Source organism: Austrofundulus limnaeus, unplaced genomic scaffold, assembly GCF_001266775.1.
Source record: "Austrofundulus limnaeus strain Quisiro unplaced genomic scaffold, Austrofundulus_limnaeus-1.0 Scaffold383, whole genome shotgun sequence".
NCBI lineage: Eukaryota > Metazoa > Chordata > Actinopteri > Cyprinodontiformes > Rivulidae > Austrofundulus > Austrofundulus limnaeus.
In genome coordinates, this window is record NW_013952785.1 from 206,338 (window position 1) to 211,214 (window position 4,877).

General features: G+C 38.1%; 1 protein-coding gene across 1 annotated transcript in view; it reads left to right on the forward strand.

Annotated features, from left to right (window-relative positions):
- ascc3 (activating signal cointegrator 1 complex subunit 3) overlaps nucleotides 1-4,877 on the forward strand; it is a gene marked incomplete in the record, with an annotated part of 193,195 nt that overhangs the window by 15,259 nt on the left and 173,059 nt on the right.

The following is a 4,877-nucleotide window of genomic DNA, read 5'->3' on the forward strand; positions in this document are numbered from 1 at the left end:
TATCTATCTATCTATCTATCTATCTATCTATCTATCTATCTATCTATCTATCTATCTATCTATCTATCTATCTATCTATCTATCTATCTTCAAGTACAGGTTGAAATTTCATAACACCAAAAATGCAATTTTAAAGTATTTTGACTCTCAATAATCTGTAACAAGAGGGGTGGGGTGTAACAGCACCTGCAGCACAGAGGAGCAAGTAAAGGAGGATTGGGAGAGGTGGGGAACATATTTTTAGCAGCAGACTTGGTTTAGAGATGATTATTTACTTTATATGTTGTGTTTTTATGTCCTACAAGCTCTGAGACAAAAAATAAATTTGAAGCTGAGTTTTTGAAAAAAAAAAAAAATCTGGATGTCAGCTCACCTGCAAAATGGAGGAAAATCCGTGTCATTTACAGACAATCCATACAATTGACGTGTATGTTAAAATTTTATTTTTAACATTTGCATAAACCTTTTCCACAAAGAATTGTGTAAAAAGGCCTAAATAATTTTTTTATTTGTCATTTTCAAACATTATGTAAACAAAGAACTGTGTGTTTGATTAGCTGATGAATGATGACGATGATGGCAAAGATTCAGTCTGTTTTGTTGACAGCAGTTTATTTTTTTAAAGTTCAGCTGCAGCATCAAGCTTTTTAACACATTGAGACTTTAACTGAGTAATAATTCCATTTTAAAAACACTATACCTAAATGTCTGTAGTTTTTGACTACTATTCCTAGGATGCTGTTCTATTCTCACAAGGATTGTAGGTATGGGAGGCACTTCTTAATGTGTTCAGTAATTGGTTCCTCATATTCAACCCATTGGTCAGCTATTAATGACCTCCCTACTCCGACCCATGGTCAACCTTGGTCCTAAATGGCCCAATCTGAAGGCTTTTTGCAAAGAGAATGAGATAAGCAAAAGCAGGTAACACATTAAATCCACTGATGGTGATCTAAACCTCTCCCAGAACTAGCATCTGGACAGACAATATGGATCACTACAGAGAGAACAGTTCAGGTGTTAGACCTGCCCACACTCCCAATATTGTATGTAGGAGAGACTGACTGGAGTCAGAAAAGGTGAAAAAAAAAACACTAATCAAACTGGCAGGAAGTGCAGTTTACAGGAGATGTATAGATTACAGATTTCCTTAATTATGGGAGATTGTCTGATACTTGGGTAAGATCGGTAGAAAAGATTGGCTTCTCTTCTACCTCTACAAAGGTCTGTCCCATTTTGCTCTGCTGTGAGCACTACCTAATGTCCATTTGTATTGTTTCAAGTAGAGCTGGGCAGTATGACCTAAATTTTATATCAGTATTTTCAACAATTGCACTGGTTTCACGGTATTTGACTGTATTTTTTTCATCACAGCTCAGCTGATAGTAAAATGTACAAATGTTGGTTATTGACTTTTTTCTTTTACTGTACCTTTTTCTGTGTCGCTGTTTCCCTCCTCTTGTACGTCTTTTTTTCTTTGCCTGCTTGTAGACAGTAATCATGCATTTTGGTTCAATCATGAAGGGTTGAGAAAAGCTCATTATGAGGTCTATCGTTGTGTGTTAATAAAACTTAAAAGGACGACTCACCTTGCACACCAGTCAACTCAGCTCTACTACAAACTACTTCCCCTGGGCTTTTCACAATAGAAGCACGTTAAAGTCTCCATGCATTAGCTTCTCCATTATAACGTTGCACGTTAAATCTAACCGTGCACGTCACTGAAGAGTTGTTTACCACATTCAGCGATGGTGAAAACAGGATGTTTTTTTAACGTCAGTCAATATAAGCAGCTGAAACACCACCCGCCACCATTTACTCCAACAAGCTGCTCCAACAATAACATTAGCATGCTAATGCATAGCAGTGCTGTGAGGAAAAGTGGGCAGGAAATAGTTCTCTGGCAGCCGCGACAAAACATTCCAAACATGTTCAGGCTATTTAAACTGGCATGTCCGGTATTCAGAAAATTCAAATAACAAAAATAAAAAAACAGTTTTCAGTACAAAACGGTATACCGCCCAGCACTAGTTTCAAGGGTATTGTTCAGTGTTTTTCAATAAAATAAGATTGGAACATTAAAGATGTATTGTGACCTTATAACACATAACAGTATCAGTTATTTAAAAAATTGGAATTGGCAGGTCAGACTTTTTAGTTTGTGATTGGTGATCAGCCAGAAAACTGCAATCAGTGCAGATTACCAAAAGTTACATAAAACAGACATAGGCTACGTTCACACTGCAGGTCTTAATGCTCAGTTCCGATTTTTTGAAAAAATCCGATCTTTTTGTGTGAACGTTCACATTACATTTTAAATGTGACCTGCATCAGACCCCTGTGTGAATGCTCCACAGCACTGATGTGACATGCATGAGCAGTAAAAGACGTGACGTCTCATCAGCCGGCTTGTTTGTTTACAGAGCTAGCATGGATGCTACATTTTACACATCGCATCAGAAGTTGTTGTTTAATCAGAGCCGATTAAATAATTATCTGACATGCTTCTTTAGTTCAGTGCTTATATCTGAAGCTGCCTCTGACCGCGATGCTCCAGTGAAGCTTTTTTTTTTTAACGAAACTATGAGCTGGAAAAAAGTATCGACAAAGTATCGAACTTTAGGATCGATACTCTCCGCGACCCAGGCTGGACATGTTATTATCAAACTATCTACGTGGAAAATGAAAAGTAAAAAGATGAAGCAACTGGACTTGTGTTTTGGAGCTGTAAACACACGGAGCTGCAGATTTAAACAGCGAGACTTGAGGTTAGTGTCTTATCGATCCTTCAGCCCCTCCTCCTGATGAAAAAGTCAGATGAATGTGACATGAGCGTTCACACTGCAGTCACTTTGAAAACATCAGATATATATCCGATTTAAAACCACATACTGAAACGGCCTGGGTCGGATTTGAAAAAATCGGATTTGTCGCGTTCAGACTGTCATAAAAAAATCGGATATGAGTCAGATGGATCAAAAAAATCGGATTTGGGTCGGATTTGCCTGCAGTGTGAACGTAGCCATAGACATAGACACAAAGGCACTCCTGCACTCCATATGCATTATGGAAGGTAGGGGCAGCTGTGGTGTTGTGGTTGAGCAGCTGACTTGGGACCAGAAAGTCACAGATTCGACTCCCCGCCAAGCTCACATGTCATGGTGTCCTTGATCAAGACATCCAACCCCCAACTGCTCTCTAGGTGCCTACATAACTGCCTGCTGCTTCCCTTGGGTGATTCTCACATGTGATGGATCAAATGCAGAGCACAAATTTTATCAAAATATCGAAATACCAAATACATTTACCTTTACTTTGTTTGATACACATTTTTTGTTATGTAAAATTGATACAAATGTCCTGGGGAGGTAGAGGGTGAGGGTAAAAGGGTATTGATTATTGGCTTTTTCATATTCCTTGGGTGCAGTGAATTGGTATTTTGCAAACACATACAGACTTTTATTAATTTACTTCATTCCATAACCTTCATGAGAGGGACAGGTGATGTTGTTAGGGGGGTGGGGTGCCTCCCTAGTATACTACTAAGGAAAACACTTCGCTGATGTATTATCATAATTGACTACGGTGATTGTGCCGACTTATTGCGGCAGCCATAATGAGCTTTTTTTTGGGTGGTTAGTGGCCACAATTAGAGTGTTTGCTCTTTATAATTGTCCATGATAAATAAGGGGTTTGCTATGTTCTTTTCTTCTTATATTGGAGGTCCTGTTGGCTAATATTTCTTACTTATGTCTTTTATTGCCTGTTTTTCTATATTTTTGTCCTCTTTTATTGTTGAACTTTCAAGCTTTCATCTTTTCAAGCACAATGTCTAAATTGTAGAACTTCAGCTGGTTACAGTTGGTTCCAATGTTCCTCACGTATTTGACATTTGGAAGCGAACTCTCCCACTGACATCTTTAGATGTAGAAAGCTCTGTGTGTGTGCGTGTGTGTGCGTTTGTGTGTGTGTGAACGAGTGGGAGTCCACCCGCAGGCTCTCTATGCATCTACCTCTGTGTGACTCCAAAGTCAACAGTAAAGTGAAAAGGCTTTGCACTCAGTGCCATTAAAGCTAAGAATAAAGAGAACTTGGTCCTTATTATTTCTCACTGGTAACCGTGGAATGTTGACATTTTGTGATAGTCCCTGAACTCAACAAGGAAGCCGCAAAGTGGAGAGTCATTTGGTTACATTTAACAGTTGATTTTGAAGGTGGTTTTACTCCACTTTCATCTTTGAAACAGTTCACATCAAATGTGTTATAGATGCATAAATACTGTAGGATTTTATTAATTGGTCAACAACACAAAGAATCTAAATTCGTTTTGTTTAAAACAACAGGAGTTTGCATGTGCCACCCCTCTAATGTTCTTAGCTCTTCTTTTATGTATGTGTATGTGGAGGTGAGAGGTGTACAGTATGTCTGTTTTTGTAAGGTAGAGAAGGCCCAGTTGTGATGTGCATGCATCTTCACTGATCAACAAATATAGTTCTTCTATGGAGTACCAACCCTAAAGGTTTTGTGCTCCACGTTTGACACCCCATGAATATTTCTTCTAAATTTACTCCTGGCTGTTGGACAGATTCTATTGACAGATATTTTAATGTTTTTCAAATTTTTGATTGTGGTGTTTCAAGGTGAGCTCTCAATTATAGTTGGGCAAAAATCTTATATATACGTATACAATATATTGTCCATCGAAGAGGAATTCATTAGGCAATAGTTTTTTTTTCATTGATAATATTTTCACTTTATTTTAGCTAGTTTAACTTTCCCTTACAAGAGTTTTGACCTGTAAATGATGAGAGAAGTGCAATTCAAATTCAGACTCATAAAAAAAACCACATGGGTCAGTAGGCAGCTGCGTGAAGACC